This window comes from Natator depressus, chromosome 28 (assembly GCF_965152275.1).
Source record: "Natator depressus isolate rNatDep1 chromosome 28, rNatDep2.hap1, whole genome shotgun sequence".
Lineage (NCBI taxonomy): Eukaryota > Metazoa > Chordata > Testudines > Cheloniidae > Natator > Natator depressus.
Genome location: NC_134261.1, coordinates 7,450,549 through 7,472,358, shown reverse-complemented (window position 1 = coordinate 7,472,358; position 21,810 = coordinate 7,450,549). Strand labels below are relative to the sequence as shown.

At 50.7% G+C, this 21,810-nt stretch overlaps 1 protein-coding gene and 4 non-coding genes across 5 annotated transcripts in view; all 5 read left to right on the top strand.

Annotated features, from left to right (window-relative positions):
- The window catches only part of LOC141978796 (uncharacterized), a 62,665-nt gene that overhangs the window by 32,978 nt on the left and 7,877 nt on the right, over positions 1-21,810 (top strand).
- On the top strand, positions 1,086-1,157 carry TRNAE-UUC (transfer RNA glutamic acid (anticodon UUC)). The gene has a single exon. It is a non-coding gene; the product is annotated as a tRNA-Glu (tRNA).
- Positions 11,968-12,039, top strand: TRNAC-GCA (transfer RNA cysteine (anticodon GCA)). The gene has a single exon. It is a non-coding gene; the product is annotated as a tRNA-Cys (tRNA).
- On the top strand, positions 13,638-13,709 carry TRNAA-UGC (transfer RNA alanine (anticodon UGC)). The gene has a single exon. It is a non-coding gene; the product is annotated as a tRNA-Ala (tRNA).
- TRNAE-CUC (transfer RNA glutamic acid (anticodon CUC)) lies at positions 15,939-16,010 on the top strand. The gene has a single exon. It is a non-coding gene; the product is annotated as a tRNA-Glu (tRNA).

The following is a 21,810-nucleotide window of genomic DNA, read 5'->3' as shown; positions in this document are numbered from 1 at the left end:
CTGGCTGCACAGAGACAGTTCAAACCCCGCCCCCGACCTTCCCCTCCCTGCCAGATACCCCCACCCCACAGGGGACCCCCCCCTGCAGGGCCCCAGTCTCTCCCCCCCCATCCCAGCCGTACCGGGGGCAGATCCTGGCGGCAGCTCCGCTGGGGCTGAGGCAGCTCCGAGGCTCCTCCCTGGGTCCGGGGGGCAGAAAGTCACTTTCCTGCCCCCCCCCCCCGGGGTCTCCTGCTCATTCGGGGGCTCCGGCTGGGGGCGGGCAGAGCCCGGGGCTGCCCAGGGGGCTGGTTCCAGCTGGAGAACCTCCCCCCCGGCCGGGCACGGAGGGGTTAATGACGGGCCCCCCAGCAGGGACCCCAGGGGGGAGCCGCAGCTGCCCAGCCCCGGCTCCCAGGTCCCACGGGGGCAGCAGCGGCGTCTGGTCTGGGCCGGAGCCCCGCCCCCAGGCACTGCCCCGCCCCCGGTCTCCTCCAGGCCCCGCCCCCAGGCGCTGCCCAGCCCCCGGTCTCCTCCAGGCCCCGCCCCCAGGAGCTGCCCCGCCCCCGGCCTCTGGGCTTTGTTCTCCGGGCTCCGGCCTCCTTCTGCCCAGCACCCACCGCTCCCCCTTCCTGCGTCTTGCAAAGAGCACCCCGGGGCGGGCTGCAGCGCTGGCTGGGGCTGTCTCCAGTGGCTGAAGTTGTCTCCATCGCTTCTTCACCTGGGGGGCGGGAGCAGATAGCCCTGGGGTGTGCAAGCCAAGAGAGGGGGTAGGGGAAGAAGGACTGTTTGGAAAGGTGGGTTTATTGCGGGGGGTCAGAAGAAGTTGGGCAGCAGAGGCTGAGGGAAATTGAGGGGAACCTCCCGGGTGTCCCAGTGTTGGCCAGGGTTTGTACAGCGCCTTGCAGAAGAGGGGGTCGTAATCTCAGTCCCGGTCTGTGCAGCACCTGAGAGCCCCGATCTGTGGTTCCTGATCACAGGCACCGGGAATGGAGAGAGGGGAAACCTCAGCACCCGGAGGGTTCGTGCAGCCCTGGGCGCAGGCCCCGCTGGGCGGCACTGCTGCTCTCACGAGGGGTTGGCTTAGAGAAGCGCAGCAGGGCCAGTCCCATGTGGTCTAGTGGTCAGGATTCCTGGTTTTCACCCAGGCGGCCCGGGTTCAATTCCCGGTGTGGGAAGAGGGCAGAGCTTTTGCTCAGAGGGGAGGCCGGAAAAGAAAGGAACGGGGCGGGAGCCTGCCAGCAGGGGAGGGGAGAGGATCCCAGAAGCGGGGCTGGGGGGCAGAGTTCTCGGGGCGGGGGGGGAGGATGAGGGAAGGATCCCAGCAGGGTGGGAAGTGGGCAGCATGGAGAGCACAGGCCTGGCCTGGGGCCTGGGGAGAGTGACTGTGTCCCTCGAAACCCCCCAACTGCAGACTAGGCAGGCTCGGAAGAACGACGTATTTGTTGGTAATTGTCAATTTTGGTGTAAACACACAACCCGATGGCAAAATATTTCCATCCATAATAATCAAAATTGACAGATGGGCAAAGTAAGAAACATGCTGCTTGAGAACGTATCCTAGTCCAATCCTACAGGGTTCCCTTATGCCTGAGGTGCCACCATGTGGGTGTTTCATTTCCCTCCTCATTTCCACACAGAGAAACATTTCCTTTGTGTGGCTCCATGAACAGCAAAATCTTCCTGTGTCTCTCCTCTGAGCCAGGGCATTCAATTCCAGTGAAACCTTCTCTCCGGCAATGGCCAGACAGAGGGGACGCGGCCACCTTCCCCCCGGCCGTGAGACGTTCCCTCTCCTCTTTCTTCATGCCGCTCTTGTTATTCCATGAATCATCAAGGATGGAATAAAAAGCTGAGTTTCCTCCAGGGCGAGGAAGGAAAGGAGCCACCAACTCCCCCAAAAATCTCAGTGCCCCAGAGGAAACCTGCTGTTGGGATCACAGAGGTGCTGGGGGTACGTTGGGGACAGGGACCGTCTGAATTGTCAAGGCAGGGAATGGACAATCTACAGCAACGTCCTCAACCACAGACACGCTCTCCTCGTGCTCCAGCCGGCAGGGAAACGGGCAGGGATTCTTGCGGTTCAGCCATGGACACGCTTACACAACCGCACAGCAGTCAGTGTGGGCGTCTTGCCATCCGAGGTGCCAAATGGAGCCAGTCTGGTCTTCCTCTAAGGCAAGGCGACATTCGAAATGCTGCCGTGGCACAGCCGCACGAATGCCTCTGCACTGCTGCGGCTCGTTAATGAAGATGCTCTAAGGGGATGGGCGAGAGCTGTCCCCTCCGTGTAGTTTATCCACCCCCCGGAGAGGCGGTAGCAATGTCAGTGGGAGAAGCTGTCTCCGTGGGGGTGCAGACTGGGGTGTCTACATGCATCTTTAAAGCTTAATCGAACCCCAGTATTAAACCACTGTGGTCTGGGAGTGGAAGAGGAGCTCTCTGAGCAGGGCCTGTCCTTCAAAATCCTTAAGATCACTGACTTGCTTATGCAAATGTCATGGGGGTATAGCTCAGTGGTAGCGTGTTTGACTGCAGCTCAAATCGTCCTTTGTTTACATCCACGTACCCCTTTAGAAGCCTTTTTTAAATGAAAACATATTCGTATCAATTTCCAGTATGTGCAGGAGTTCCACTGAATCGGGATCCTTGAAGTGAATTTGAACGCTCAGCGTTTTCCTGTGCAAAAGAATAAAAACCCAGCTAACCCGTCCAGCAGCTGAAATCAGTTCCCATCCTCTAAGTGTCTAGTTTATGTTTTCATCAATTAAACAAAAGTATAATATGAATGCACATTTGCAGATCCCAGTTCTCCAGGGCCTATGCTGTGTAGAAGAACAAGAACCACATCCAGCTGGAGTTCAGGACTCTGATGAGCAAAGACTCCTTGGTGAGGGAAAGGACACCAGCATCTTGGCTCCTTCACATTCAGACAACATCTGGGCTCCCAGGACAAGGCATGAGAAGAAGCCAGTGGCTTTGAGAAGGAAAATAGCCACCTAGAAGCTGGTTAGAGCTGCCAGGATCCCCGGAAATGCCACCATCCCATTTCCAGGAATAGTCGTTAGATGGTGGTGTCTGCAGCAGGACCAAAAAATGCAGGGAAAAGCCCTCAAAAGTTCTAAGCTGCCAAGACCCAGACGGTGGTCAAGATCCCACCTAAAATCAAGACAGGAGAGAACAAGGCTAAAGCCGAATCCAAAGCACCCAAAGCCAGGGCTGAGAAGGTGGCACCGAGAAAGAAGTGACGAGATTTCCATTGGGATGACTCCTGCTCCCCAAATGGCTCTTTGTGAGTCACCATGGACTAGCCCGAGAGATCCAGGTCCCTCAGGACAAACGGCCCCATGGAAAGTACAGTGACTGGTGGGGAGAGAGTTTGTTTCTCTCCCAGAGGGGAAGTGCTGTGTTTTGTGAAACACCTCCCAGGGGAGTGATGCACTCAGAAGGCAGCTGCCCATACCTCCCACATGGGCTCCTTCTCTTTGATCTGCTTCTGCGGTTATTTCAGAACCAGCCCTAGCGGGAGTGTGTCCCTGGGACTTCACCAGCTGTACCATAGGCTGTGTCTGCATCTCAGCTTTGATTGACGCAAGTTTTTAATTGGATCTTCTTGTGATACTTTCCCAGTGCTCTGCCTTGTTCTGACATTCTGGAGATAGATTGATTACGGGGAGGAATGGACAAGTTTGTGTGACATTTGGTAAGTACGTTGCCTTGGTATGTGACTGAAAACCTGGAGGTGGGCAGGTGCCGGCTACAAAAAGAAAATGGCAAAGCTGCTCACATCCACCATCGAATTATACTCCAGATAGTGATGCTTTTCAAAGGTATAGAGCAATGTGTTAATAAACCATCTTTGGTTCAATAAACAGAGTGGCCTACTCTGGGGCTAGTTTTGAAGTGACTCTGGCTATGAATGCAGTAGAAATCCGGCAACAAGTCTCTGAGGTGGGAAGTTTGTGCAGTCACGTTTATTTGGCTGGTTTTTCCCAGCTTGTGTCTACAAACCCCGTTATCCATCACCTCAGTGCATTTTTCACTTCAGTGATAAATTTATTATCCCTTAGTGCTAGTTCTTGAGTTGAAACGATCCCACGTCTACACACACGCTGCTGGGGGTTGAAAGACTGTCGCTTTTCAGATGTGGGATTTGAACCCAAGCCTCCAGAACACCCAAGTGAGGAGAAAAGAAAGTTCGAGGTCTGGTGCCTTAGACCACTCAGACACCACAAAAGCATGCGTTTAACACTCCTTGTTTTCTTTAGTGTTATGAGCTGTTTGGGGAGGCCAAGAGGCCATATTTCTAACCAATTCTAGGGCCCTTCTACAGCATAGTTCATTTTTATACACAATCACCCTGAGAGCAATTTGCAGGTTTCCTGGAGTCCCTTGAGCGAGGTGTTCCCGTCTTACCGCTGACTTATTATGTGAAGAAAAGACGTGCACCAGGGCTGAGGCAGAATCCAGACATCCAGCTTTATGAGAAGGTAACGGTGAACCTCAGACTCCTGCACCGTGAACCATATCGTCCAGCACCCACGATCTGAACCAGCTATTTTTCAAGGTAGCTCAGCACTCAGTGTGTTGAGACCTTTGGAAAATCTGGCTCTAGAGGTGGGGGCCAGTGCCAGACCTTTGGAAAATTCTGGCCGATACGTCTGGAAGTTCCGAGAACCGTCAGCACTTTGAGCATTTGCTAGAAGCCGATGAGAAAACCTTCCTTCTGTTGAACTCCGTCGAAATTTTCTCCTTTCCTTACAATCACAATGCTGTGTCGTGATCGCAGCGTTAGGTTTCAACATCATTTATTTTTGTGTGAAACAAGCACACCACTTTGGGCATTTGGACAGAGGGCTAGAAATCGATCGGCCACTTAACCCACAATTAAGAGGCTAATGAGCCTTCTCTCCAGACGGTTAATTCCAAAGACTTGTCTATAGCCCTGGGCGAACCGTTTTCTGGATGACTATTTTATTTACTGAAATATTTTGGTTTGAGGAAAGTGAAATTTTTTTTAGCTTTGTTTCAGGGTCTACGTGAATGATGTTTCAGGGTCTACATGTTTCAGGGTCTACATCTGGGGTCTACGTGAATGATGATGAGGATGGTGATGATGTTATTGGTTTGTCTCGCTAGAAAGCAAAACAACAAATGATTCGCACAGCTCTATTTGTATAAACCATCCACATTGGGAACGTGCCTAATTTCTGCTCTGAGGGTCTAGAAAAGCTTGCTTGTTTCGATATGTGTTGATGAAAAGTTTCCCTGACCGGGAATGGAACCCATTCTAACCACAAGACCATGAGGGAAGTGACAGTTTCCAGCCAATGCTAGGCTTTTTCAGGGAACTTTCTCCAAAAAATGCACCTTGAGTCAACCGGAGATATTATTGTTGTTATCATTTCGGTTTGGCTCGGTAGCAAGCAAAAAATTAAATTATTTGCTCAAGTCTCTTTGTTTTAAAGGGTATAAAGCCTGGGATTTAAGGTGGGAACATGCCCACAGTTGGCTATTCGTCACTGGACAGAGCTCTGATTTTCGCATAGTCTCCAAACACCTTCCCAGCATCCTGAAATCTAAGCGGGTGTATGAAGGAGCCACATCCCTGCTCGAGGTACTTCTGATCTTTGAGAAGGGAGACAGAGAGGGGAAAAGGCTCAGTCCACAGTGACGCTAATGAGCAGGAATAGCCAATGAGCTCTGCATGTAACTACTTCGTCAATTGTGAACCTTCCTATCATTATCCCTTTGCAATAATGATGGTGATGTACACTCGACTCTATATCCCAGTGTGCCATGGACTTCTGCAGGTTGCATTAGCCAGTCCAGCCATTTGGCACTTGCAGGTGGGTCCCTCTGTATTGTCCCTGATTCTTGTACAGCCATAAAAGGCTGGTAGATGCAGATACTTTCCCCTCTTCTTAACCAGCACTAATAACAGTGGGAGAATCTTCCTTACGGGGGGGGGGCCACCGGCGTCTGAACTGTGGTGCCCCCATGACACCCCTTTCCCCAAGGCCCCTCACTCACTCCGCCCCTTCTCCCTGATGCCTCGCCACACCCCTCCCCCCGAGGCCACAGCCACAGAACGCCTCTTCCCCCCCAAGACTCCACCGTGTTCCCCCCTCCGTTGTCCACCCTTACGGCTGGTAAAAAGTGCTGGGCCTGTGGCCCTCTAAACCCCCGTGTTCCTGCACCCCGACACACAGCCAGGCAGGCAGGAGCGTGTGTGTGAGTGTATGTGACAGAGACTGCTGGGCTGTGCTGAGCCAGTGCGGGAAGTGGGGGCTGATGTCGGGGCTGTCCCCCTCCCCCTGACTCAGGACTGGGGTGTCCCCCTCCCCCTGACTCAGGACTGCCTGCTTCCAGCAGCTGTCTGAACTTAGGGACAGCGTGCCGACACACTCACTCTTCCGCAACACACACGCTCCCCGAACACACACACTGTCTCTCCCCAACACACACACACTCTCTGCCCGCCATCCACACTGCAGTTGAAAATCAGCTGGCAATCGAGTCGGATGCCCACGGAACAATGGGATAGAGAAACCTGCCTCTCGTGATGCTGTACCGGCCCACGAGGCATTGCAAGGCCTTCTCACAGCACCCTGCGGCCAGTTGCACAGTGGGATAGCGACCCACAATGCACTGCTCTCTGGGGCGATCCAAGAGCTGCTAGCCTGGATGCGCTCCGGTGACACAAGCAGCCTAGTGTGGACATGCAACAGCGGCTTAATTAAAATGCTTTAACTAAAGCAGCATAACTCTGTCGTGTAGACGTAGCCTGGCTCCCACTGGGGCCAAGGATGCTCAGGCACTGAAACTAAAGAGCCACAACTTCCTCCGTAGTTGGCAGGATTCAAACCTGCACAGGGAGAGCCCGCCCCCCCCAAGGGATTTCGAGTCCACCACCTTAACCACTCAGCCACAACTACTTGCTTTATACAGCGCTCTCACGACACTCTAGTTCTGTTCTCACTGAGTGATCGTTTCCAATTGTTTCCTCAGACCAGCGTCCACAACACACTCACTGCTGGGCGGTTGTGTAAGTGTGCCCAGGGCTGAACAAGAATTCCTGCTGGTTTCCCTTCTGGCTGGAGCATGAGGAGAGTGGGTCTGTGGCCAATGACGTTGCTGTAGATTGTTGTAAAATTCCTGCCTCGATAATTCAGACAGTCCCTTTCCCGTCATATCCCCAGTACATCAGTGACTGTAATAGCAGGGGGCAGGTTTTCTGTGGGGCACAGAGCTTTGCCAGGGGGTTGGTGTCTCCTTCCTTTCCTCACCCTGGAGCAAACTCAGCTTTTCATTCCATCTTTAATGTGTCATGGAATAACAACAGCGGCATGAAGGAAGAGGTGGGCAGGGTGGGTCTCAGGGGAGGGGCAGAGAGGTTCGAGCAGCAGACAGGGCAGGGGCCTCAGGGGAGGGGCACAGAGGTGCGAGTGGTGGGCAGGGCAGGGGAGGTCGGGGAGGGGACAGAGAGGCATGGGTGGCAGGCTGGGTGGGTCTCATGGGTGGGGCTGAGAGGTGGGAGTGGCGGCCGTGGTGGGTCTCAGGGGAGGGGTCAGAGAGGTGTGGGTGGCGGGCAGACCTTGGGGTAGGGGGCGGAGAGGAATGAGCGGCAGGCAAGGAGGCCTCGGGGAGAGAGGAGCGAGTGAAAGGTGGACCAGCAGGCCTCAGCCGAAGAGGCAGAGTGGGGTGGGAAGAAGTCCTCCTGTTAACCCAGTGCTATCTACACCGGGATCAGGTTGATATAACTGCATTGCTCAGGGAAGGTAAATGTTTTACACCCCAAAGTAATGTCTTTACACTGACTTAATTTTGTAGGATAGACCTGTCCAAAGAATCACACACACACCTTGGGAGTAAAACTTCACCTGCTTCTCTGCTTTACAGAATCGAAACACAAGAAAGGCTTGTCAGGGCCCAGTGCGGGTTGGCAGGGAGTCGGGTGTGGGCAGACACCATGTGTTAGCCAGAGGAAGGCACCATGGATGAGCTGGTTTAAAGCACCTGTCTCGTAAACAAGAGATCCTGGGTTCAACTCCCAGTAGTGGCTTTTGAGGCACCTGGTACTGGCTGCTGTCAGAAGACAAATAACAGAGTTAGATGGACCTTTGGTCTAGCCCAGTGATGCTGGTTTTGTTGTTTAAATTACACTCACAGGCACTGGTAAGAGAGTGACTGAAAGTTTGGGTGTGAAGGGCTGATAGGTCAGTGGCGCAGTCCCCTCGCAGATGACCCCCTCCCTCTGGGAAGGGGGCAGGTCCGAGCTCTCCCACCAAGTGGCTCATTGGGGCTGCCAGAATCTGTGGGCGGCTCATTCAGTTTACGCCGAGGGTGGAGTCCTGCTTTGTGCACCGTGTCTGAGAATGAAAATCCTAAACCTCCCTTTGAAATAACGAATGCAGCAGGACCTGGTTTTGTCCCTGCCCCAAAGCAGACAGAGAAATGGAGACATGTCATTGAGTCCAGGGGAATACTTCACTGCGGTTTTACCTTTTTCACTTGCCAAACTCCCGCCCAACCTTCTGGGCTCCGAGAGCAGGGTCCTGAGCCTGAGCCGAGACACGTACACTGCAACTTTACAGCCCAAGCCGCTGTCCTGGATTAATGTGACACGGGCCAGCCATGGGTGATTCATTGCACTGTAGACGTATCCTAACGTTATGTCTGCACAGCGATTAAAACACCCAGGGCACCTGTCTCAGAGCCCGGGGCAGCTGACTCAGGCTTCTGGGGCTGGGGCTGCAGGGCTATAAAATGGCAGTGGAGACAGATGGGCTTGAGCCCAACCTCTGAGGCCCCACGAGGGGGGAGGGTTTCCAAACCCAGGCTTCAGCATGAACACCGATATCTGCACCCCACTTTTGGGCCCCACGGCTTGAGCTCCAGGAGCCCACATCAGGTGACCCAGGCCAGCCCTGCTGCCATCTTTATCCCGGGAGAGAGGGACTCTACGGGGACGTCTCCATTGCAGTGTCAGCCCAGGGGTGGCAGGCTGTGCTCAAAGCAGCACCCTGGAAGCCCCATAGTCACCACTCTCATAGAATTAAGGTAGGATTTGTACAGAGTCGGCCTGGCGAGCTATCATTGTAAAAGTCGTGATCTGTTGAAGGCTAATACCTGGGTGGATGGTGTGTGCTAGCCGTGTCTGGGAAGTGGTGGAGTTTTGCTCTGGGTGCGTTACTGAAATATGTGATGAGGCTGGGAAATGGCCACCACCAGCCTTTCCGGTGTGACGCTGGAGGAGCCAGACTAGCTGCTGGCCCAGTAAAGGTATCCACGCTCCCAAGGACTCTCCCAGGAACCGTGTACAATGCGGACTCCTCCGAGACAGCCCGGAGACAATGGACACTGCTTGACTCACAACGTAGCAGAGGAACTTCCTAACAAGTTGGAAGAGGGGAAGAGACGGTATGACTTGGCCTCTCTCCCCGGCACTTCAACACCTGGCAACACATCTGGAGGACAAAGACTGAACTGAAATAATTCAGAGATCAGAAAAGAATAATGATAATCCATCCAAATCTAAGTCCCCAAACAGACTAGTATTGGTTACTCAACAGAAAATTTTCCATGTAGGGGATTTTGTTTTCCCAGTCAGACCTTGCCAAGGGAAGCAGAGAGAAAATTTTTGAGTTGCCTCCTTCAGAACAGCTTGGCCTAGACTCTCTAGCACTCTACCTTGGCCTAGTGACACTCACGGGTCACTGTCGTGGCCTTGCTGAGAACAGGGGCACTTTAATTATTTGGGCAGGTCCCAGTGTGTTTGGGGAAGATTATGAGGCTGTTAGCGCTTGAGATAAAAATTAAGAAACAAAGAACAATTTGAGAAATCTGGGATTTCGACATGTTTTATTGAAAGCAAGGGAGGGCTGAGTTCCTGAGAAGGTTTTTGTTTGCAGGAAGCAATGTGGCTTGTACCAAAGGGGAGATGGTTGTTTGTGAAGGAGGGGAGAAGAGAAAATGCACACGATGAGGACAGGATTCAAACCCATGCATGCAAAGCACAAAGATTAGCAGCCCACCACTTTAACCACTTGGCCACCTCATCTGAGCTTCCTAAGAAGGGACAGGAGGAGAAATCTAAGGCCAGCAGAGGTAGGGACAATAAGGAGTTTTTAAATACCAAGTGTAAGGAGGGTCTGAATGACCTCCCCCCTCACGTCTAGAGATGAGCTGGGGCAAAGACTTCAGGAACAGATCGTGTTCACATAGACAGCCCTCCTCTGCCTAGCTATGCAGCAAGTATCCTTTGTACAAAACAAACAAACAAAATATAAAGGTAATTCTTCCGTTTTCCTGCACTCAGCCAAAAAAATTGTGAAAAGAAAGGGGCATTTTTAAGCAATCATCTGTCCCCACCCAGGGGCTGGGGAATGTTTATTTTCTTTTTCAGACACTTTCGGGGCAAGCTGGCACCAGTGGAAGAAAACCCAGAACGCCCTGGGTCCCCTGTCGCAACAACACATTGTGTTCTGTGTTTGTCTTCTTGTTCCTGTTATTTTGGTGGATATTGTAAATTCTTCAGGCGTGACACCCCCTTTTAATTGGGCATGTCGTCCTGCCCCTTTCGGGACCAAGGGAAAATGTACCCTAATTCAACCTCTTCCACCCTCTACTCCGCCCCCTCCTTCCAAATTGTCTGTGACACCCCCATTCCCAAGGTGCTCTACCCCCATCCAGAGACCTGTGGTTCTTAATGCAACTGGTTTACAAATGACTATCGCTCTGTTCCCCACCGACTGGTCTCTCAGTACAAGATTTCCTAACTGTTCTCAGTTCACGAAAGTACGTGAAAGAATGTTGCTATGGGTAATTTCAAACTCATTTGGATTGAATAGGTGGAAATTAAAGAAGAACGTCCTTAAATGGTGAGCCCTCACAAATTACCTCTGGGAAAGCTGAAACTCATTGCAGGAAGCTGACTCAGTGTCTCGAATCCAAAGCTTGGAACGTGCCCTGGGGCTACTGGACAGAGGGGGATTACGACAGGGATTTGCACTTAGCTCAACGGATGGTTGGTTGGAAAATGTTATTCTAACCCTCGATCAGGGATGGAAGGGACCTCAGGAGGTGTCTAGTCCAACCCCCTGCTCAAAGCAGGACCAACCCCAACTAAATCATCCCAGCCAGGGCTTTGTCAAGCCAGGCCTTAAAAACCTCAAAGGAAGGAGATTCCTCACCTCCCTAGGTAACCCATTCCAGTGTTTCACCACCCTCCTAGGGAAATAGTGTTTCCTAATATCCAACCTAAACCTCCCCCACTGCAACTTGAGACCATCACTCCTTGTTCTGTCATCTGCTACCACTGAGAACAGTCTAGATCCATCCTCTTTGGAACCCCCTTTCAGGTAGTTGAAAGCAGCTATCAAATCCCCCCTCATTCTTCTCTTCCGCAGACTAAATAATCCCAGCTCCCTCAGCCTCTCCTCGTAAGTCATGGGCCCCAGCCCCGTAATCATTTTTGTTGCCTTCCCCTGGACTCTCTCCAGTTTGCTTCTGTAGTGGGAGGGGGCCCTGAAAACTGGGCGCAATGCTCCAGATGTGGCCTCACCAGTGCCGAATAGAGGGGAATAATCACTGCCCTCCATCTGCTGGCAACGCTCCTCCTAATGCAGCCCGATATGACCAGTTACCCATATTGAATGCAGGCTCAGCAATATTTGATCAATTGGTTGCTGTCCATTCAGTCGGTTATTTCCGACTTATTCATAACTAATGAAGATGCTCTAAGGGGATGGGAGAGAGCTGTCCCGTCCGTGTAGTTACTCCACCTCCCCGAGAGAGGGTAGGTATGTCAGTGGGAGAAGCTGTGTCGGTGGGTGGGCAAGCTGTGGGGTCTACATGTATAGATAAAGTTTAATCAGACCCCATTTTTAAAACCACCCATGGTCTGGGAATGGAAAAGGAGCTCTCTGAGGCAGGGCCTGTCCTTCAAGGTCCTTAAGATCACTAACTCCCCTATACAATTGCTATGGGGGGGTAGCTCAGTGGTTGAGTATTTGACTGCAGCTTAAGTGGTCCTTGGTTCAAATCCAAGTGCCCCCTTACAAGCCTGTTCCCTTAACAAAAATAAGGGCCTATCCATCCCCATTATGTTTGGGAGTTCCACTGAACAGGGATGAATGGAAACACTCAGTGTTTTCCTGTGCAAATGCATAGAAACCTAGCAAAGAGGTCCCTCAGCTGAAATCAGTTCCACTCCTCTGAGTGTCTAGTTTATGTTTTCACCAATGAAACAAAGACACATGAAGGCACATTTGCAGGTCCTTGGTCTCCATTGTGTGGAAGAACAAGAACCCCATCCCCTTGGGAGGAATGGACTAGTTTGTGTTACATTCGGTAAGTAAGTTGCCATTGGGACTGAGAACTCTACTGGAGGTGGACAGGAGTCTGCTCCAAAAATAAAATAACCACAATTTACCAAACTACCTGTTACACATTCAATCCTCTCTTTGTGCACACAATAGAAATTGGGGCTCGAATAAATGGCCACCTTCCTTTAACACAGATCGTTGTTCCTTGTGACTGTCAGATGCCTTCCAATGGCAGCTGTTGAAAGGGAACGTGCTTCGAGCTCATGATCACCCGCAGCGTCTCTGTAAGGTTCCCAACCACAGAGCTGGTTGTGGCTGCCTCTAAGTAACCGCAGAGTCAGTGTAGGACCAGATCGTTACTTGCACAGCGTCACTTTCTGGTCTCACTGATCGCTTGGGTAGAAACAGCCATTTCCTGCCTCTCTGTCACACAGAAGGACAATTTTCTTTGCACAGACGCAGGAACATCAAGATCTTTCTCTGTCCCTTGTGCAAAGCAGGGTGTCAAATTCCAAGGAACCCTCCTCGTCTGCGATGGAAACAATGGAGAAGCAGGGGGCCCTGGGCACCTCCAGCCCTGGCCGGGAGATGTTCCCTCCCCGCTTTCTTTATGCTGCTGTTGTTATTTCATGGAGTGTCTGGGATGGGGAAAAGCTGAGTTCACTCCAGGTGGAGGGAAAAAAGGACGCTGAGAATCTCAGGGCCTCAGGGAAAACCCAACCCCTGCTACCGGGATCACTGAGGTGCTGGGGATTTGAGCAGGAAAGGGACTGTGTGAATTGTCTAGGTGGGGAATGAATAACCATCGACAACTCGATCCACCTCATTAACCACCGACACAGGCTAATCGTGCTGCAGAGAGAAGGAAAACTGGGAGCGATTCTTTGCTGTCAGCCATGGAAACAGTGACCCGAGTGCACTGCAGTGAATGTGCTGGGGAAAGCTGGACTTTACAGGCAGGTGGAAATAGCAGATCCGAGAAACACCTGGAGCCCCCCCGCCCACTTCTTCCACCGGGGTGAGGTGTTGAGCGACTCACAGCGCCCCCCAGCGCCGTTCCCTTTCAGCAGGGGGTGGCAGCTCCAGCCAGTCAATGCAGGGGAAAGGGCCGAGTGTATCTCTGCACCCTGAGTCCAGCGCAGGCCCTCTCTCTCCCCCACATAAAGAAACTGGCCCTGCTGCAAAGTGACCCCTAAGAACTAGCAACCTCCAGGACAGAGGGTTTGGCCCTCAGAGCAGGGAATGTGTCCCCCATGCTGCCATTAGGCCCCTGGGGGCTCTGGAAACAGGAGGGCTCTGAGTGTAACCCACCCCAAACACCCCCCATCTGGGGATGTAGCTCAGTGGTAGAGCGCATGCTTTGCATGTATGAGGCCCTGGGTTCGATCCCCAGCATCTCCAAGTTCTCTTTTCACCCTGCTGCTTTCATCAGGCCCAGCAGGGATGTGGCCCAGCAGTCTCCCTGCAGGAGTTTCAGTCCTGCTCAGTGAGGGGCAGGTGCCCATTGCATGGAAGGTCTGTGGGGGTTTCTGCTCCTAAGTCACCTTGGTACTTTTAAAAAGAAAAGGAGGACTTGTGGCACCTTAGAGACTAACCAATTTATTTGAGCATAAGCTTTCGCGAGCCACAGCTCACTTTATCGGATGCATACTGTGGAAAGTGTAGAAGATCTTTTATACACACAAAGTATGAAAAAATACCTCCCCCACCCCACTCTCCTGCTGGCAATAGCTTATCTAAAGTGACCACTCTCCTTACAATGTGTATGATAATCAAGGTGGGCCATTTCCAGCACAAATCCAGGGTTTAAAAAGAACGTCTGGGGGGGGAAGGGGGGTAGGAAAAAACAAGGGGAAATAGGTTACCTTGCATAATGACTTAGCCACTCCCAGTCTCTATTCAAGCCTAAGTTAATTGTATCCAATTTGCAAATGAATTCCAATTCAACAGTCTCTCGCTGGAGTCTGGATTTGAAGTTTTTTTTGTTGTAATATCACAACTTTCATGTCTGTAATCGAGTGACCAGAGAGATTGAAGTGTTCTCCGACTGGTTTTTGAATGTTATAATTCTTGACATCTGATTTGTGTCCATTTATTCTTTTACGTAGAGACTGTCCAGTTTGACCAATGTACATGACAGAGGGGCATTGCTGGCACATGATGGCATATATCACATTGGTAGATGTGCAGGTGAATGAGCCTCTGATACTGTGGCTGATGTGATTAGGCCCTGTGATGGTGTCCCCTGAATAGATATGTGGGCACAGTTGGCAACGGGCTTTGTTGCAGGGATAGGTTCCTGGGTTAGTGGTTCTGTTGTGTGGTGCGTGGTTGCTGGTGAGTATTTGCTTCAGGTTGGGGGCTGTCTGTAGGCAAGGACTGGCCTGTCTCCCAAGATTTGTGAGAGTGTTGGGTCATCCTTCAGGGTAGGTTGTAGATCCTTAATAGTGCGTTGGAGGGGTTTTAGTTGGGGGCTGAAGGTGACGGCTAGTGGCGTTCTGTTACTTTCTCTGTTAGGCCTGTCCTGTAGTAGGTGACTTCTGGGAACTCTTCTGGCTCTGTCAATCTGTTTCTTCACTTCCGCAGGTGGGTATTGTAGTTGTAAGAATGCTTGATAGAGATCTTGTAGGTGTTTGTCTGTGTCTGAGGGGTTGGAGCAAATGCGGTTGTATCGCAGAGCTTGGCTGTAGACGATGGACCGTGTGGTGTGGTCAGGGTGAAAGCTGGAGGCATGTAGGTAGGAATAGCGGTCAGTAGGTTTCCGGTATAGGGTGGTGTTTATGTGACCATTGTTTATTAGCACTGTAGTGTCCAGGAAGTGGATCTCTTGTGTGGACTGGATCTTGTGTGGTCAATTGTTTAAGTCAATATTGTCTCAGATGTTCTGGGGAGAGAATTCCACAGTAAGTGATTTTGCATCTTTGCAGGACATCAGATCCCCTGGGGAGAAGCTCCTCAAAGAAAATGTGGCCCTAGGAGTGTCAGAGAAGGGAATCACTGTTTGCCTACAAGGTGGGTGAGGGAAACCCTGCAGGGACTTAGATTCCTCCAGAGTCTGATGAAACCATTGGTGGGGAAAGTCCGGGGAAGCGGAGGAGGAGAAGGAGAGGTAAAAAGGACTTGTAGCTCTTGTGCAATCCCCATGCTCCCAGCAGAAGGGTCCAGGGGGTTCAGCACTTTGGCTGCTTGTTGAGGACACAGAATTCAGAAGATGGCAAAGCTCAGAGCCCCGTTACATGGAGTCAGAATGCAATCAGGTCACAATGAGGGGGAGCAAACTCCCTCCCTTGCTCTCTTTGCCAAAGTTCCTATCAGCTCAATGTCCTTCCCAGAAGAAGGCCCTGGTCGGCTGCTGAGAGGGTTGCAATGGGGTCAATGAAGGCAGAGGAGGATTGTTCCTCCTGGGTTTTCTCTGTGTTGCTCTGTGATCCTAGTGGAGGAAGCTGACACAGCATTTGAGTTTGTTTCAGTGGCTTGGGTTGGGCTCAGGTTGTGACCCTGAGCACAGGGGTTCCTGCCCACTCTGCTCTTAGCCGCTCAGGGAATGGACAAAGGAGCAGCTTCAGAAATTGGACAGAAAATAGCCTAAGGAAGTGCAGCACAGCTGAGAAGAACAACAGCCTCATCCTCTCCCTGGTGGTCTAGTGGTTAGGATTTGGCGCTCTCACCGCCACGACGTGGGTTCAATTCCCAGTCAGGGAAAAGTCACTTTACAGCAAAACACCTTAATTTATCCTTCACTTGCAATTTTAACAAGTTGATGCTTTTTCCCTGACTCCCCCATCTTCTACGTGATCTTGGCAAGGGCTTTGGAGACCATATCAAAATCAAAGCTTCCCACTGACTAGGAGCAGAATGTGGACATGTTTCCACTGTGCACCTCGATGTCCACAAATAGGTGCAAATTCTTGTTCCCCCTTGCTAGCTAGCCTAACCACTGTTATAACAACAGTAATAGACACTCAGGTTGACCCAAGATGTCAGTTTTCTTGCTGAAACAAAACCAAAAAATCATTTTGGGTCAACCAAATTATTGCAGCAAATAAAATATTCACGCAAAAAACTTTCATCCCACTCTATACACCAGTCTTTGGAAGTAACCATCTCGGCAAAACTGACCATTAGCCTCTTCCATTCCTGAGGTCTAGCTGCTGTCGTGTTCTAAGCATAGATGATGGGCCTTTCACCTGTTGGCCACTGGTTACTACCTTGCTCAGGTAGCTACTGATGAAAGGCAATGTGGTTTAGTGGCTGACCTACTTCTATCTCTCTGCCCAACTAGGGGTGTTTGTTTCACATTGCATGTAAAAATACAATCAATGCATTTTGTTGATACCTAAAACTGGGATCAAGCTGTGATTGTAAGTTAATGACAAAATCTCTGCTGAGTTCGACAGAAGGAAGGTTTTCTCATCAGATTCTAGCACACGATAAAAGTTCTGAAGGTTCTTCGAGCTTCCAGACACATGGGCCAGAATTTTCAGAAGGTCTCACCCCCACCCCTAGAGCCAGATTTTCAGAAGAACTCAGCTCCCAATTGGGCAATAAACATTTTGGCCAGATTTTCAGAAAGGCTCAACACACTGAGGGCTGAGCTATTTTGAAAAGAAAAGGTGGTAGAAGTTGTGGGTGCTGGTTGCTTGGCCGTCTGGCCCACCATGCAGGAGTTTGAGGTTCAACATTACTTTCTCAGAATGGTAGCAATCATCTTTTATTCCCTTAAAAAGGGAGCAGGGAGACGACATATAAAAATCGGCTGTGCTTTAGAAAGTCTCTAGAAGTTGAAAGAGATATGCCATCTCCGCCTCCCTGGAGAGTTCACAACAAGTTAAAGAAAACTGAGATTGATAAGTGGCTTGACTAACAGCGACAGGCTGGCCGAGTGGTCTAACGCATCAAACTCAAACCTGTGTCTTTCCGTCATTTGTGTTCTGGGCTCCATATGGAGGTGGGCATTCAAATCCCCTTCCTGATACAATTGTTGCCTTCTACCTGAGAAATAGCCTCATTTCAACCTCTCCTGTAACATTACAACACCAACTGCTTCGTATTCCTATGATAGAAGTTGGAGGGAATTCAAAAGTGGTGCATTCAGGGCACCTAGTTGAGGTCACGGGTGGCCTAGTTATAAGCTAAGGTTGTTCAGTCCTGTCTGGGAGGGTAAGCTCTGGAGAACACGGATCATCTGGAGATTTCTGAGGGGAAGCAGGAACAGCTGATCCAGCCGGCGGAGGACAGCCATCTAGGATCCTAAGGAGATATTTTGGCATCTAGGGACGGAGAAGTAAATCTCAGAACAGAGAGCTGAGGTGGTGCTGATGACTATTTCCTGTGGCTAAGGCTAAATGGAAGTGTGTTTACGAAGACCCCTTCTGGTTTTAAAATACGGGAAACAAACCCTTAAATGACAAACGCTTTATTCTGTGAACCAAAAAGAAGTGCTTCCCCTGGCTCTTTTTCTCATTTTGTAAACAGGGGCTTGGAATGTCAACTCTCAGTGAAGCTTTGCCTTTAAACTGAATTAGGTGAATTTTCCAGCTCTTGATCCTCTGAGTCCAAGGAAGAATCCCTGAAAAGCAGGTGAGGTTTCAGTTCAGAATTTCATAGGTTAATTTGATGCCATCCAAGAGTGAACACTTAGGTAGGGAACAAGTGAGAATTTGTTGATTGAGAAAAATTCCTGGTGAAAATTGGCAAAGCTGTGGATCTTTTTAAACATTCCAATGAATTTACACATGAAGATACAAACAGAGAGAGAAACACAGAGAGAGAAAGAGAAAATCACACACTGCACAGGCCCATGCAGGCATTAAGAAAAATCAGACCCACACACAAACCCACACATCACACAGAGAATCATAGAATCATAGAATAACAGAGTTGGAAGGGACCTCTGGAGGCCATCTAGTCCAACCCCCTGCCCAGAGCAGGACCAATCCCCAACTCAATCATCCCAGCCAGGGCTTTGTCAAGCCTGACCTTAAAAACTTCTAAGGAAGGGGATTCCACCACCTCCCTAGGTAACGCATTCCAGTGTTTCACCACCCTCCTAGTGAAAAAGTTTTTCCTAATATCCAACCTAATATCCTAATATCCAACCTAAACCTCCCCCCCTGCAACTTGAGACCATTACTCCTTGTCCTGTCATCTTCTATTCTATCCTGTCATCTTCTACCACTGACATCCATCCTCTTTGGATCCACCTTTCAGGTAGTTGAAAACAGCTATCAAATCCCCCCTCATTCTTCTCTTCCGTAGACTAAACAATCCCAGTTCCCTCAGCCTCTCCTCATAAGTCATGTGTTCCAGACCCCTAATCATTTTTGTTGCCCTTCGCTGGACTCTCTCCAATTTCTCCACATCCTTCTTGTAGTGTGGGGCCGAAAACTGGACACAGTACTCCAGATGAGGCCTCACCAATGTCGAATAGAGGGGAACGATCACGTCCCTTGATCTGCTGGCGATGCCCCTACTTATACATCCCAAAATGCCATTGGCCTTCTTGGCAACAAGGGCACACTGTTGACTCATATCCAGCTTCTCGTCCACTGTCACCCCTAGGTCCTTCTCTGCAGAACTGCTGCCTAGCCATTCGGTCCCTAGTCTGTAGCGGTGCATTGGATTCTTCTGTCCTAAGTGCAGGACTCATAGAAAGAACAAATCCACACAAAACATACAGAAAAAGCACACAAGACGAAAGCACAAAAACCACATACCAAAAGAATACGAAGCAAAAAACAATTGGCCTGCAAAAATCAGACACACGCACACAAAACTATGCAAGGCATCCACAGAAATCACACAGAACCCACATGCTCATCAACCCGACAGACAAAAACGACATGAACATATCGAAAGCCAGGCAGGGTTTGAGTCTCACAGCCAAGAGGGAGTGCAGGAAGGTGGTTTGGGGAGCAAAGGTTGAGGGGGAAGTCAGGGACTCAAGAATCAGAGGATGGGCAGTGCTCTGGGCTCTGCTTGATGCCTCCTCACACAGGGTGCGGGTGGAGAATGGAGCCTTGTAGATCTGTGGAATCTGCCCTGCACTCTGCAGACGAAGAGAACCTGGGTGTCTTCTGAGCTGGAATTGTATTTTCCACCGGGCAAGATGAATGGCAGAAGCCACTGCTTAAAGAAAGCTGATGCTTGAACTCACAACCTCAGCATCGCTCCTCTCTAAGTACTAGGAGCTAACCCATTGCACCGCTGCAGCCCAGATGGGGCTGAGGGGTGTATAAGCCAAAATAAATCCACGCTAAAGGCCACATGCAAGTGAGCTGGGTGGTATCCTTCTGTCTGATAGAGCTGGGACCTGCCTTCAGCTGCTGATAGGACGGTTGGTGGTTTGAAGCCACCCAGTGCTGGAACTTCTCATTGGTGAGGTTAAGGAGACTTTTAAGAAGAGGAGGAAAGTCTCTTCCATTCCTGACAAGCTCCATTTGTCTCCTGCGGCCCTTTAGGCTCTCTGCTCCCCTGTTGGGGAGATGCAGAGACAAGCCCCCATCTTGGTGAGTCATCGAGAGGCTGTATCCAATGGAGTGTGTGGGGAGAGGGGTGGGGTAGGGCTGGATTGTGCTCAAGGGAATAAGGTTGTGTGTGACAATGGGAAGGTTTACCCTATAACAGGGATCGACGCTCTGAGATCGATCCACCGGTGGTTGATTTAGCAGGTCTAGTAAAGGCCCTGCAGATTGCTCTCCAATGGACCCCTGTTCTCTACCCCCAATAACAAGAGTAAGGTGTAGACCCCACTGGAACTCAACCTAAGGTACGTCTACTCCAGCTACGTGAATAATGGAGCTGGAGTTGAGTAGCACAGGTAAGCCCCCGAACATCGTGGTGCCAGTGACTGACTCGGATGCATCGCATGGGATAGGTGAGTGGCAGCCTGTAAGCCCCCCTCCCCAACAGTCCGCACAGCTGCTTGGAGGGGGTCTCGCGAACTCTCATGATGGCAGTTGCGGGTTCTGGCAAGCCAGGGTAAAGGATTTTTTGGATAAATGGATAAGGAAGAACCAGGGCCCATACTAGGTGCAGGGGTCACCCTGGGATGAGATTAAAAAGGAAATGGAGGAAGTGTTCAGGGACCCAGAGGGATGGGGGGTGGCTGAGGAGCCCACCCTCCTTGGTGTATGGGTCGTGGAAGAAGGTCCCTGCCCATGGGGACTGAATGCCTTCCAGGGAAAGGAGACACTTCAGTCCGCTTGTGAGAGGTTCGAAGTGAGGGTAGCATTACAGGAAGCTGCCAGGAATCTTTCAAGTTTGGTTCTGCTCCAGCAAGGACTGCTGAAGGGTTGTAAATTAGTTAGGGGTGGTGAAAGATGATTTGGCACAACAGGGTTTGAAGTCAAAAGCAGAGTTAACAGACGACCTTTCGAGACATAATTCCCTGACATTACCAGGACCTCCAGTTCTCCCTGGAAACAAGCAGGGAGAACTGGAGGTCCTGGTGATGTCAGGGAATTATGACGTGATTGAATAACAGAGACTTGGTGGGATAACTCACATGACTGGAGTACAGTCATGGATGGTTATAAACTGTTCAGGAAGGACAGGCAGGGCAGAAAAGGTGGGGGAGTAGCACTGTATGTAAGGGAGCAGTATGACTGCTCAGAGCTCCGGTACGAAACTGCAAAAAAACCTGAGTGTCTCTGGATTAAGTTTAGAAGTGTGAGCAACAAGAGTGATGTAGTGGTGGGAGTCTGCTATAGACCACCGGACCAGGGGGATGAGGTGGACGAGGCTTTCTTCCGGCAACTCGCAGAAGCTACTAGATCGCATGCCCTGGTTCTCATGGGTGACTTTAATTTTCCTGATATTTGCTGGGAGAGCAATACAGCGGTGCATAGACAATCCAGGAAGTTTTTGGAAAGCGTAGGGGACAATTTCCTGGTGCAAGTGCTAGACGAGCCAACTAGGGGGGAGCTTTTCTTGACCTACTGCTCACAAACAGGGAAGAATTAGTGGGGGAAGCAAAAGTGGATGGGAATCTGGGAGGCAGTGACCATGAGATGGTCGAGTTCAGGATCCTGACACAGGGAAGAAAGGTAAGCAGCAGGATACGGACCCTGGACTTCAGGAAAGCAGACTTTGACTCCCTCAGGGAGCGGATGGGTAGGATCCCCTGGGGGACTAACATGAAGGGGAAAGGAGTCCAGGAGAGCTGGCTGTATTTCAAGGAATCCCTGTTGAGGTTACAGGGACAAACCATCCCGATGAGTCGAAAGAATAGTAAATATGGCAGGCGACCGGCTTGGCTTAATGGTGAAATCCTAGCGGATCTTAAACATAAAAAAGAAGCTTACAAGAAGTGGAAGGTTGGACATATGACCAGGGAAGAGTATAAAAATATTGCTCGGGCATGTAGGAAAGATATCAGGAGGGCCAAATCGCACCTGGAGCTGCAGCTAGCAAGAGATGTCAAGAGTAACAAGAAGGGTTTCTTCAGGTATGTTGGCAACAAGAAGAAAGCCAAGGAAAGTGTGGGCCCCTTACTGAATGA